This window comes from Arachis hypogaea, chromosome 5 (assembly GCF_003086295.3).
Source record: "Arachis hypogaea cultivar Tifrunner chromosome 5, arahy.Tifrunner.gnm2.J5K5, whole genome shotgun sequence".
In the NCBI taxonomy this organism is placed as follows: domain Eukaryota; kingdom Viridiplantae; phylum Streptophyta; class Magnoliopsida; order Fabales; family Fabaceae; genus Arachis; species Arachis hypogaea.
The window spans coordinates 31,947,479-31,961,088 of NC_092040.1; the positions used below are offsets into that span (position 1 = coordinate 31,947,479).

Sequence of the window (13,610 nt, forward strand, 5' to 3'; positions counted from 1 at the left end):
TTAAAGTTATGAATGTCCTATGAATCCATCACCTCTCTTAAATAAAAACGTGCTTAATTGAAAAAGAAAAAGAATTGCATGAATTTTGAATTTTATAACTGTTTAATTATTTTGATGTGGTGGCATTACTTTTGTCTTCTGAATGTATGCTTAAACAGTGCATATGTATCTTGAATTTGTGGTTCATGAATGTTGGTTCTTGAAAGAATGATGAAAAAGGAGACATGTTACTGAGGATCTGAAAAATCATAAAAATGATTCTTGAAGCAAGAAAAAGCAATGAAAAAGGGTAAAAAAAAATCGAAAAAAAATAGAGAAAAGGGGAGAAAAAGAAAGAAAAAGAAATAAAGTTGTGATCCAAGGAAAAAAGAGTGTGCTTAAGAACCCTGGACACCTCTAATTGGGGACTCTAGCAAAGCTGAGTCACAATCTGAAAAGGTTCACCCAATTATGTGTCTGTGGCATGTATGTATCCGGTGGTAATACTGGAAGACAGAGTGCTTTGGGCCACAGCCAAGACTCAATAAGTAGCTTTGTTCAAGAATCATCATACTCTACTAGGAGAATCAATAACACTATCTGGATTCTAAGTTCCTAAAGAAGCCAATCATTCTGAATTTCAAAGGATAGAGTGAGATGCCAAAACTATTCAGAGGCAAAAAGCTAAAAGCCCCGCTCATCTAATTAATACTGATCTTCATAGATGTTTTTGGAATTCATTGCATATTCTCTTCTTTTTATCTTATTTGATTTTCAGTTGCTTGAGGACAAGCAACAATTTAAGTTTGGTGTTGTGATGAGCGGATAATTTGTACGCTTTTTGGCATTGTTTTTAGTATGTTTTTAGTATGATCTAGTTAGTTTTTAGTATATTTTTATTAGTTTTTAGTTAAAATTCACTTTTCTGGACTTTACTATGAGTTTGTGTGTTTTTCTGTGATTTCAGATATTTTCTGGCTGAAATTGAGGGACCTGAGCAAAAATCTGATTCAGAGACTGAAAAGGACTGCAGATGCTGTTGGATTCTGACCTCCCTGCACTCGAAGCGAATTTTCTGGAGCTACAAAAGCCCAATTGGCGCGCCCTCAACGGCGTTGGAAAGTAGACATCCTGGGCTTTCCAGCAATATATGATAGTCCATACTTTGCCCAAGATTTGATGGCCCAAACCGGCGTTCAAAGTCACCCTCAGAAATCCCAGCGTTAAACGCTGGAACTGGCACCAAAATGGGAGTTAAACGCCCAAACTGGCATAAAAGCTGGCGTTTAACTCCAAGAGAGGTCTCTGCACGAAAATGCTTCATTGCTCAGCCCAAGCACACACCAAGTGGGCCCGGAAGTGGATTTTTATGTCATTTACTCATTTCTGTAAACCTTAGGCTACTAGTTTTCTATAAGTAGGACCTTTTACTATTGTATTGAGACATCGAGGGGTAGCTATCTTCATTGTTATGCTATCTTAGATCATTGGAAGGCTGGCCTCATGGCCATGCCTAGACCTTGTTCTTATGTATTTTCAACGGTGGAGTTTCTACACACCATAGATTAAGGTGTGGAGCTCTGCTGTACCTCGAGTATTAATGCAATTACTATTGTTCTTCCATTCAATTCCGCTTGTTCTTGTTCTAAGATATCACTTGTTCTTCAACTTGATGAATATGATGATCTGTGACACTCATCATCATTCTCACCTATGAACGTGTGACTGACAACCACCTCCGTTCTACCTTCGATTGGGTGAATATCTCTTGGATTCCTGATTGCACGATGCATGGTTGATCGCCTGACAACCGAGTGCTCGCCTGACAACCGAGCCAACCATTCCGTGAGATCAGAGTCTTCGTGGTATAGGCTAGAACTGATGGCGGCATTCAAGAGAATCCGGAAGGTCTAACCTTGTCTGTGGTATTCTGAGTAGGATTCAATGATTGAATGACTGTGACGTGCTTCAAACTCCTAGCAGGCGGGGCGTTAGTGACAGACGCAAAAGAATCACTGGATTCTATTCTGGCCTGACCGAGAACCGACAGATGATTAGCCATGCTGTGACAGAGCATAGGAACATTTTCACTGAGAGGATGGGAGGTAGCCACTGACAACGGTGAAACCCTTGCATAAGCTTGCCATGGAAAGGAGTAAGAAGGATTGGATGAAGACAGTAGGAAAGCAGAGAGACGGAAGGGAAGGCATCTTCATGCGCTTATCTGAAGTTCCTACCAATGAATTACATAAGTACCTCTATCTTTATCTTTATGTTTTTATGCGTTCATCACCATATCCATTTGAGTTTGCCTGACTAAGATTTACAAGATGACCATAGCTTGCTTCATACTAACAATCTCCGTGGGATCGACCCTTACTCGCGTAAGGTTTATTACTTGGACGACCCAGTGCACTTGCTGGTTAGTTGTGCGAAGTTGTGTTAATGCCATGGTATTGAACACCAAGTTTTTGGGGTTCATAACCGGGGATTATGAGAGTTGTGAAAAGTATTGTTCACAATTTCGCGCACCATATACCCTTCATTGGAGTCAGTAGTTTTGAGTTGAATCATCAGCTCATTATCATGGTGCAGCAATGTTGCCAGTATTCCGGTCTTCCACAGGAAGAACCTACAGAGTTTCTGGCACAGTTTTTACAAATTGCTGACACAGTACATGATAAAGAAGTAGATCAGGATGTCTACAGATTATTACTGTTTCCATTTGCTGTAAAAGACCAAGCTAAGAGGTGGTTAAATAACTAACCTAAGGCTAGCATAAGAACATGGAAACAGCTGTCAGAAAAATTCCTGAATCAATATTTCCCTCCAAAACGGATGACACAGCTAAGGCTGAGCATCTAAGGCTTTAAATAAGGAGATAATGAATCCCTTTATGATGCTTGGGAGAGATACAGAGAGATGCTAAGAAAATGCCCCTCTGAAATGTTTTCAAAGTGGGTGCAGTTAGACATCTTCTATTATGGGCTTACAGAGAAAGCTCAGATTTCTCTAGACCACTCAGCTGGTGGATCTATCCACATGAGAAAGACAATTGAAGAAGCTCAAGAGCTCATTGATACAGTTGCCAGAAATCAGCATCTGTACCTAAGCAGTAACCCTTCCATGAAAGAAAAGGCTAAAACAGTAACTACTGAACTCAGTCCTGCAGAACAAGTTACTCAATTCAATCAGCAATTAAATTTTCTAACAAAACAGCTAGCCAAATTCAAGGAGATACTACAAGACACAAGAATGGCTAATATGAATATGGAAGTGCAGTTGAAGCAAACAGAACAGCAGTTATCAAAACAAATAATAGAAGAGTGCCAAGCAGTTCAATTAAGAAGTGGGAAAACATTAAATACCTCACTTCAAGGCAGCAGGAAGCCAAAACAATGAACAAACTGCTACCCAAAATCCCTCTGAGGACAGTAAGAGCCCAGAGAGGAATAATTCTGGCGCTCAAACGCCAGAAAAGAGTGAAGGGCTGGTGTTAAACGCCCAACCCATGCTCAGTTCTAGCATTCAAACACCAGAAACAGGCAAGAAGTTGGCGTTGAACGCCCAAAAGAAGCCCAGTTCTGGCGTTCAGACGCCAGAAACAGGTAAGGAGTTGGCGTCTAATGCCACTCCAACTTCCACCCCTGGCATTCAAACGCCAGTGGGGAATCAGACACATACAAATGCTGATAACAACCCCTCTAAAAAGACTTCTCAACCCACATCTGTAGGTAATAAACCTGCAGCAACTAAGGTTGAGGAATACAAAGCCAAAATGCCTTATCCTCAGAAACTCCGCCAAATGGAATAGGATAAGCAATTTGCCCGCTTTGCAGACTATCTCAGGACTCTTGAAATAAAGATTTCATTTTCAGAGGGACTTGAGCAAATACCCTCTTATGCTAAGTTCATGAAAGAGATCTTAAGTCATAAGAAGGATTGGAGAGAAACTCAAAAAGTTTACCTCACTGAAGAATGCAGTGCAGTCATTAGAAGGTACTTGTACCAAGCAAGCTCTATGTGATCTTGGGACAAGTATCAACCTAATACCTGCATCTACTATCAGAAAGCTTGGTTTGACTGAAGAAGTCAAACCAACCCGGATATGTCTCCAACTTGCTGATGGCTGATGAGCGGATAATTTGTACGCTTTTTGGCATTGTTTTTAGTATGTTTTTAGTATGATCTAGTTGGTTTTTAGTATATTTTTATTAGCTTTTAGTTAAAATTCACTTTTCTGGACTTTACTATGAGTTTGTGTGTTTTTCTGTGATTTCAGGTATTTTCTGACTGAAATTGAGGGACCTGAGCAAAAATCTGATTCAGAGACTGAAAAGGACTGCAGATGCTGTTGGATTCTGACCTCCCTGAACTCGAAGTGGATTTTCTGGAGCTACAGAAGCCCAATTGGCGCGCTCTCAACGGCGTTGGAAAGTAGACATTCTGGGCTTTCTAGCAATATATGATAGTCCATACTTTGCCCAAGATTTGATGGCCCAAACCGGCGTTCAAAGTCACCCTCAGAAATTCCAGCGTTAAACGCCGGAACTGGCACCAAAATGGGAGTTAAACGCCCAAACTGGCACAAAAGCTGGCGTTTAACTCCAAGAAGAGTCTCTACACGAAAATGCTTCAATGCTCAGCCCAAGCACACACCAAGTGGACCCGGACGTGGATTTTTATGTCATTTACTCATATCTGTACACCCTAGGCTACTAGTTCTCTATATATAGGACCTTTTACTATTGTATTTTCATCTTGGAATCTTTGGATTATTTTAGATCCTTTGATCACGTTTGGGGGCTGGCCTCTCGGCCATGCCTAGACCTTGTTCTTATGTACTTTCAACGGTGGAGGTTCTACACACCATAGATTAAGGTGTGGAGCTCTGCTGTACCTCGAGTATTAATGCAATTACTACTGTTCTTCTATTCAATTCCACTTGTTCTTGTTCTAAGATATCACTTGTTCTTCAACTTGATGAATGTGATGATCCGTGACACTTATCATCATTCTCACCTATGAACGTGTGACTGACAACCACCTCCGTTCTACCTTCGATTGGGTGAATATCTCTTGGATTCCTGATACACGATGCATGGTTGATCGCCTGACAACCGAGTGCTCGCCTGACAAATGAGCCAGCCATTCCGTGAGATCAGAGTCTTCGTGGTATAGGCTAGAACTGATGGCGGCATTCAAGAGAATCCGGAAGGTCTAACCTTGTCTGTGGTATTCTGAGTAGGATTCAATGATTGAATGACTGTGACGTGCTTCAAACTCCTGAGGGCGGGGCGTTAGTGACAGACGCAAAAGAATCACTGGATTCTATTCCGGCCTGATCGAGAACCGATAGATGGATAGCCGTGCCGTGACAGGGTGCGTTGAACATTTCCACTGAGAGGATGGGAGGTAGCCACTGACAACGGTGAAACCCTTGCTTAAGCTTGCCATGGAAAGGAGTAAGAAGGATTGGATGAAGACAGTAGGAAAGCAGAGAGACGGAAGGGACCAAGCATCTTCATACGCTTATCTGAAATTCCTACCAATGAATTACATAAGTATCTCTATCTTTATCTTTATGTTTCATTCGTATATCACCCATATCCATTTGAGTTTTCCTGACTGAGATTTACAAGGTGACCATAGCTTGCTTCATACCAACAATCTCTGTGGGATCGACCCTTACTCGCGTAAGGTTTATTACTTGGACGACCCAGTACACTTGCTGGTTAGTTGTGCGAAGTTGTGTTTATGCCATGGTATTGAACACCAAGTTTTTGGTTTCATCACCGGGGATTAATTGAGTTGTGAAAAGTATTGATCACAATTTCATGCACCAATGGCTCCATTAAATACCCATCAGGCGTGATTGAAGACTTGATTGTCAAGGTTGGGCCATTTGCCTTTTCCACTGACTTTGTGGTGCTGGAAATGGAGGAGCACAAAAGTGCAACTCTCATTCTAGGAAGACCTTTCCTAGCAACTGGACGAACCCTCATTGACGTCCAAAAAGGGGAAGTGACCCTGATAGTCAATGAGGACGAGTTTAAGTTGAATGTTGTCAAAGCTATGCAGCATCCAGACACCCCAAACGACTGCATGAGCATTGATATTATTGACTCTCTAGTAAAAGAGGTCAATATGACTGAGAGTCTCGAATTAGAGATAGAGGATATCTTTAAAGATGCTCAGCCTGATCTGGAAGAACTAGAGAGAATAATAGAACCTCTGAAAATCCCTCAGTAAGAGGAGAAACCTCCCAAACCCGAGCTCAAACTATTACCACCATCCCTGAAATATGCATTTCTGGGAGAAGGTGATACCTTTCCTGTAATCATAAGCTCTACCTTAGAGCCACAAGAAGAGGAAGCACTAATTCAAGTGCTAAGGACACACAAGACAGCTCTTGGGTAGTCCATCAGTGATCTTAAGGGCATTAGCCCAGCTAGATGCATGCACAAGATCCTATTGGAGGGTGACGCTACGCCAGTGGATCAACCACAGAGGCAGCTGAATCCAGCCATGAAGGAGGTAGTGCAGAAGGAGGTCACTAAATTACTAGAGGCTGGGATTATTTATCCTATTTCTGATAGCCCCTGGGTAAGCCCTGTCCAAGTCGTCCCCAAGAAGGGTAGCATGACAATGGTTCATAATGAAAAGAATGAACTGGTTCCTACAAGAACAGTTACAGGGTGGCGTATGTGTATTGATTATAGAAGGCTCAATACAGCCACCAGAAAGGATCATTTTCCTTTACCATTCATAGACCAGATGCTAGAAAGACTAGCAGGTCATGAACACTACTGCTTCCTGGATGGATATTCAGGTTATAATCAAATTGCAGTAGATCCTCAGGATCAAGAGAAAACAGCATTCACATGTGGTGCATGAAATTGTGATCATCAATGGCGCCATCAACATGGTACGCTCAATTGCAATCTCAACTCTTTATCACAACTTCGCACAACTAACCAGCAAGTGCACTGGGTCGTCCAAGTAATAAACCTTACGCGAGTAAGGGTCGATCCCACGGAGATTGTTGGTATGAAGCAAGCTATGGTCATCTTGTAAATCTCAATCAGGCAGACTCAAATGGTTATGGAGGATAACATAAAATATAAAATAAGGATAGAGATACTTATGCAATTCATTGGTGAGAATTTCAGATAAGCGTATGGAGATGCTTTGTCCCTTCCGTCTCTCTGCTTTCCTACTGTCTTCATCCAATCCTTCTTACTCCTTTCCATGGCAAGCTGTATCTTGGGCATCACCGTTGTCAGTGGCTACAGTCCCGTCCTCTCAGTGAAAATGTTCAACGCGCTCTGTCACAGCACGGCTATTCAGTTGTCGGTTCTCGATCATGTCGGAATAGAATCCAGTGATTCTTTTGTGTCTGTCACTAACACCCCACAATCGCGAGTTTGAAGCTCGTCACAGTCATTCAATCATTGAATCCTACTCAGAATACTACAGACAAGGTTTAGACCTTCCGAATTCTCTTGAATGCCGCCATCAATTCTAGCTTATACCACGAAGATTCCGATTAAAGAATCCAAGAGATAAACATTAGAGCCTTGATTGCTTGTAGAACGGAAGTGGTTGTCAGACACGCGTTCATAAGTGAGAATGATGATGAGCATCACATAATCATCACATTCATCAAGTTCTTGGGTGCAAATGAATATCTTAGAACAAGAACAAGCTGAATTGAATAGAAGAACAATAGTAATTGCATTAATACTCGAGGTACAGCAGAGCTCCACACCTTGATCTTTGGTGTGTAGAAACTCCACCGTTGAAAATACATAAGAACAATGTCTAGGCATGGCCGTGAGGCCAGCCCCATGATCTAGGATAGCATAAAACTCGAAGATAGCTACCAAGATCCAAAGACTCCTAATACAATAGCAAAAGGTCCTATTTGTAGAGAACTAGTAGCTTAGGGTTTACAAAGATGAGTAAATGACATAAAAATCCACTTCCGGGCCCACTTGGTGTGTGCTTGGGCTGAGCATTGAAGCTTTCATGTGTAGAGACTCTTTTTGGAGTTAAACGCCAGCTTTTGTGCCAGTTTGGGTGTTTAACTCCCATTCTTGTGCCAGTTCCGGCGTTAAACGCCGGGCAATCTTGAGCTGATTTGGAATGCCGGTTCGGGCCATCAAATCTCAGGCAAAGTATGGACTACTATACATTTCTAGAAAGCCCAGGATGTCTACTTTCCAACGCAGTTGAGAGCGCGCCAATTGGGTTTCTGTAGCTCCAGAAAATCCACTTCGAGTACAGGGAGGTCAGAATCCAACAACATCTGCAGTCCTTTTAGCCTCTGGATCAGATTTTTGCTCAGATCCCTCAATTTCAGCCAGAAAATACCTGAAATCACAGAAAAATACACAAACTCATATTAAAGTCCAGAAAAGTGAATTTTAACTAAAAACTAATAAAATATAGTAAAAACTAACTAAAACATATTAAAAACATACTAAAAACAATGCCAACAAGCGTATAAATTATCCGCTCATCACAACACCAAACTTAAATTGTTGCTTGTCCCCAAGCAACTGAAAATCAAATAAGATAAATAGAAGAGAATATGCAATGAACTCCAAAAACATCTATAAAGATCAGTATTAATTAGATGAGCGGGGCTTTTAGCTTTTTGCCTCTGAACAGTTTTGGCATCTCACTCTATCCTTTGAAATTCAGAATGATTGGCTTCTATAGGAACTCAGAATCCAGATAGTGTTATTGATTCTTCTAGTTAAGTATGATGATTCTTGAACACAGCTACTTTATGAGTCTTGGCCGTGGCCCAAAGCACTCTGTCTTCCAGTATTACCACCGGATACATACATGCCACAGACACATAACTGGGTGAACCTTTTCAGATTGTGACTTAGCTTTGCTAGAGTCCCCAATTAGAGGTGTCCAGGGTTCTTAAGCACACTCTTTTTGCCTTGGATCACAACTTTATTTTCACCCTTGCCTTTTGGTTTAAAGGGCTATTGGCTTTTTCTGCTTGCTTCCTTTCTCTCTTTTTTTTCATTTTTTTTGAATTCACTGCTTTTTCTTGCTTCAAGAATCATTTTTATGATTTTTTAGATCCTCAGTAACATGTCTCCTTTTTCATCATTCTTTCAAGAGCCAACAATTTTAACATTCATGAACAACAAATTCAAAAGACATATGCACTGTTCAAGCATACATTCAGAGGTCAAAGTATTGCCACCACATCAAAATAATTAATTTGTTATCAAATTTGAAATTCATGCAATTCTTCTCTTTTTCAATTAAGAACATTTTTTATTTAAAAAAGGTGATGGATTCATAGGACATTCATAACTTTAAGGCATAAACACTAAGACACTAATGATCATAAGACACAAACATGGATAAACATAAGCATAAAAATTTTCAAAAAACAGGAAAATAAAGAACAAGGAAGTTAAAGAACGGGTCCACCTTAGTGATGGCGGCTTGTTCTTCCTCTTGAAGGTCTTATGGAGTGCTTGAGCTCCTCAATGTCTCTTCTTTGCCTTTGTTGCTCATCTCTCATGATTCTTTGATCTTCTCTAATTTCATGGAGGAGAATGGAATATTCTTGGTGCTCCACCCTTAGTTGTCCCATGTTGGAACTCAATTCTCCTAGGAAAGTGTTGATTTGCTCCCAATAGTTTTGGAGGAAGGTGCATCCCTTGAGGCATCTCAGGGATTTCATGATGAGTGGGATCTCTTGTTTGCTCCATCCTTTTCTTAGTGATGGGCTTGTCCTCATCAATGAGGATGTCTCCCTCTATGTCAACTCCAACTGAGTAACAGAGGTGACAAATGAGATGAGGAAAGGCTAACCGTGCCAAGATAGAGGACTTGTCTACCACCTTATAAAGTTCTTAGGATATAACCTCATGAACTTCTACTTCCTCTCCAATCATGATGCTATGAATCATGATAGCCCGGTCTATAGTAACTTCGGATCGATTGCTAGTGGAAATGATTGAGCATTGTATAAACTCCAACCATCCCCTAGCCACGGGCTTGAGGTCATGCCTTCTTAGTTGAACCGGCTTCCCTCTTGAATCTCTCTTCCATTGAGCACCCTCTTCACAAATGTCTATGAGGACTTGGTCCAACCTTTGATCAAATTTGACCCTTCTAGTGTAAGGGTGTTCATCTCCTTGCATCATGGGCAAGTTGAATGCCAACCTTACATTTTCCGGACTAAAATCTAAGTATTTCCCCCGAACCATTGTAAGCCAATTCTTTGGGTCCGGGTTCACACTTTAATCATGGTTCTTGGTGATCCATACATTGGCATAGAACTCTTGAACCATTAAGATTCCGACTTGTTGAATGGGGTTGGTAAGAACTTCCCAACCTCTTCTTTGGATCTCATGTTGGATCTCCGGATATTCACTCTTTTTGAGTTTGAAGGGGACCTCGGGGATCACCTTCTTCAAGGCCACAACTTCATAGAAGTGGTCATGATGCACCCTTGAGATGAATCTCTCCATCTCCCATGACTCAGAGGTGGGAGCTTTTGCTTTTCCTTTCCTCTTTCTAGAGATTTCTCCGGCCTTAGATGCCATAAATGGTTATGGAAAAACAAAAAGCAATGCTTTTACCACACCAAACTTAGAAGGTTTGCTCGTCCTCGAGCAAAAGAAGAAAGAAGAGAGTAGAAGAGGAAGAAATAGAGGAGATGGAGGTGGCTATGTGGTTCTGCCAAGGGGGAGAAGTGGTGTTTAGGATGTGTTCAAATGGAAGAGTGAAGATGGGTTTATATAGGAGTGGAGAGGGGGTGTATGGTTTGGCCATTATGGGTGGGTTTGGGAGGGAAAGTAGTTTGAATTTGAATGGTGAGGTATGTGGGGTTTTATGAAGGATGGATGTGAGTGGTGAAGAGAATAGTAGGATTTGATGGGTGAGGGGTTTTTGGGGGAGAAGTATTGAGGTGATTGGTGAATGGGTGAAGAAGAGAGAGAGTGGTGGGGTAGGTGAGGATCCTGTGGGGTCCACAGATCCTGAAGTGTCAAGGAAAACTCATCCCCGCACCAAGTGGCGAGCAAAAATGCTCTTTATGCCAATTCTGGCGTTAAACACCGGGCTGGTGCCCATTTCTGGCATTTAACGCCAACTTCTTGCCCTTTCCCGGCGTTTAACGCCAGCCTGGTGCCCTTTTCTGGCGTTAAACGCCCAGAATGGTGCCAGACTGGGCGTTAAACGCCCATTTGCTGCACTCACTGGCGTTTCAACGCCAGCAAGGTTTTCCTCCAGGGTGTGCTATTTTTCTTTCTGTTTTTCATTCTGTTTCTGCTTTTTCAATTGATTTTGTGACTTCCCATGATCATCAACCTATAAAAATCATAAAATAACAAAGAAAAATAGGTAAATATAATAAAATTGGGTTGCCTCCCAATAAGCGCTTCTTTAATGTCAGTAGCTTGACAGTGGGCTCTCATGGAGCCTCACAGATACTCAGAGCAATGTTGGAACCTCCCAACACCAAACTTAGAGTTTGAATGTGGGGGTTCAACACCAAACTTAGAAGTTGGTTGTGGCCTCCCAACACCAAACTTAGAGTTTGACTGTGGGGGCTCTGTTTGACTCTGTTTTGAGAGAAGCTCTTCATGCTTCCTCTCCATGGTTACAGAGGGATATCCTTGAGCCTTAAACACAAAGGATTCTTCATTCACCTGAATGATCAATTTGCCTCTGTCAACATCAATCACAGCCTTTGTTGTGGCTAGGGAGGGTTTGCCCAGGATGATGGATTCATCCATGCACTTCCCAGTCTCTAGGACTATGAAATCAGCAGGGATGTAATGGTCTTCAACCTTTACCAGAACATCCTCTATAAGTCCATAAGCTTGTTTTCTTGAATTGTCTGCCATCTCTAGTGAGATTCTTGCAGCTTGCACCTCAAAGATCCCTAGCTTCTCCATTACAGAGAGAGGCATAAGGTTTATGCTTGACCCTAGGTCACACAGAGCCTTCTCAAAGGTCATGGTGCCTATGTTACAAGGGATTGAGAACTTCCCAGGGTCTTGCCTCTTTTGAGGTAATCTCTGCCTAGTCAAGTCATCCAGTTCTTTGGTGAGCAATGGAGGTTCATCCTCCCAAGTCTCATTACCAAATAACTTGTTATTTAGCTTCATGATTGCTCCAAGGTACTTAGCAACTTGCTCTTCAGTGATATCTTCTTCCTCTTCAAAGGAAGAATACTCATCAGAGCTCATGAATGGCAGAAGTAAATCCAATGAAATCTCTATGGTCTCAGTGTGAGCCTCAGATTCCCATGATTCCTCATTAGGGAACTCATTGGAGGCCAGTGGACGTCCATTGAGGTCTTCCTCAGTGGCGTTCACTGCCTCTTCCTCCTCTCCAAATTCGGCCATGTTGATGGCCTTGCACTCTCCTTTTGGATTCTCTTCAGTATTGCTTGGAAGAGTACTAGGAGGGAGTTCAGTAACTTTCTTGCTCAGCTGACCCACTTGTGCCTCTAAGTTTCTAATGGAGGACCTTGTTTCAGTCATGAAACTTTGAGTGGTTTTGATTAGATCAGAGACCATGGTTGCTAAGTCAGAGTGACTCTGCTTAGAATCCTCTGTCTATTGCTGAGAAGATGATGGAAAAGACTTGCCATTGCTAAACCTGTTTCTTCCACCATTATTGTTGTTGAAACCTTGTTGAGGTCTCTGTTGATCCTTTCATGAGAGATTTGGATGATTTCTCCATGAAGGATTGTAGGTGTTTCCATAGGATTCTCCCATGTAATTCACCTCTTCCATTGAAGGGTTCTCAGGATCATAAGCTTCTTCTTCAGATGAAGCGTCCTTAGCACTGCCTAGTGCAGCTTGCATTCCAGACAGACTTTGAGAAATCATATTAACTTGCTGAGTCAATATTTTATTCTGAGCCAATATGGCATTCAGAGTATCAATCTCAAGAACTCCTTTCTTCTGATTCGTCCCATTGTTCACAGAATTCCTTTCAGAAGTGTACATGAATTGGTTATTTGCAACCATCTCAATGAGTTCTTGAGCTTCTGCAGGCGTCTTCTTCAGATGAAGAGATCCTCCAGCAGAGCTATCCAATGATATTTTGGACAGTTCAGATAGACCATCATAGAAGATACCTATGATGCTCCATTCAGAAAGCATGTCAGAAGGACACTTTCTGATCAATTGTTTGTATCTTTCCCAAGCTTCATAGAGGGATTCACCTTCCTTCTGTCTGAAGGTTTGGACTTCCACTCTAAGCTTACTCAATTTTTGAGGTGGAAAGAACTTTGCCAAGAAGGCATTGACTAGCTTTTCCCAAGAGTTCAGGCTTTCTTTAGGTTGTGAGTCCAACCATATCCTAGCTCTGTCTCTTACAGCAAAAGGGAATAGCATAAGTCTGTAGACCTCAGGGTCAACCCCATTGGTCTTGACAGTGTCACAGATTTGCAAGAATTCAGCTAAAAACTGATGAGGATCTTCCAATAGAAGTCCATGGAACTTGCAATTCTGTTGCATTAGAGAAACTAATTGAGGCTTAAACTCAAAGTTGTTTGCTCCAATGGCAGGGATTGAGATGCTTCTCCCATAGAAGTCGGGAGTAGGTGCAGTAAAGTCACCCTGCACCTT

General features: G+C 41.8%; 1 non-coding gene across 1 annotated transcript; it reads left to right on the forward strand.

Annotated features, from left to right (window-relative positions):
* The first annotated feature begins 13,136 nt into the window (after nt 1-13,136).
* Nucleotides 13,137-13,244, forward strand: LOC112804160 (small nucleolar RNA R71). Its single transcript, XR_003202777.1, has one exon. It is a non-coding gene; the product is annotated as a small nucleolar RNA R71 (small nucleolar RNA).
* The last annotated feature ends 366 nt before the right edge of the window (nt 13,245-13,610 follow it).